This window comes from Penaeus monodon, chromosome 29, assembly GCF_015228065.2.
Source record: "Penaeus monodon isolate SGIC_2016 chromosome 29, NSTDA_Pmon_1, whole genome shotgun sequence".
In the NCBI taxonomy this organism is placed as follows: domain Eukaryota; kingdom Metazoa; phylum Arthropoda; class Malacostraca; order Decapoda; family Penaeidae; genus Penaeus; species Penaeus monodon.
In genome coordinates, this window is record NC_051414.1 from 33,600,628 (window position 1) to 33,601,024 (window position 397).

The window sequence follows — 397 nt, forward strand, 5'->3', positions numbered from 1 at the left end:
GTCTTCGGTGATATTTCATATGATTTTACTTACGTGTTTTATTGAATTGGCTTTGCTTTTATATCCCTTTTACTTTGTTTTGGGCCAGGCTTTCATTTCTTCTTTAATTAAACAAATATTGTGCACTACGGGTTTTATGAACGAGCTGGCGAGTTATTACCACTCGCTACCACCCACCTACCACTGCCTCGCCACGCGACGTTCGCTCCCGTATTACCCCAGGGGAACGCAGAATCTGCCTGTTCTGGAAACGCATGAGCTCGGAGCTCACTTTGATATCCGAACTTTCACGGGGCCATGCTAATGAATCTATACAGTTGCACAATTGCAATCTTAATATATCAAACATGGGAATAAATATTGAAAGAATATCATGAGAGACAGAAGACCTCTATTT

At 41.3% G+C, this 397-nt stretch overlaps 1 protein-coding gene across 1 annotated transcript in view; it reads right to left on the reverse strand.

Annotated features, from left to right (window-relative positions):
* Positions 1-397, reverse strand: part of LOC119591848 — a 15,744-nt gene that overhangs the window by 1,507 nt on the left and 13,840 nt on the right. The window lies entirely within an intron of this gene.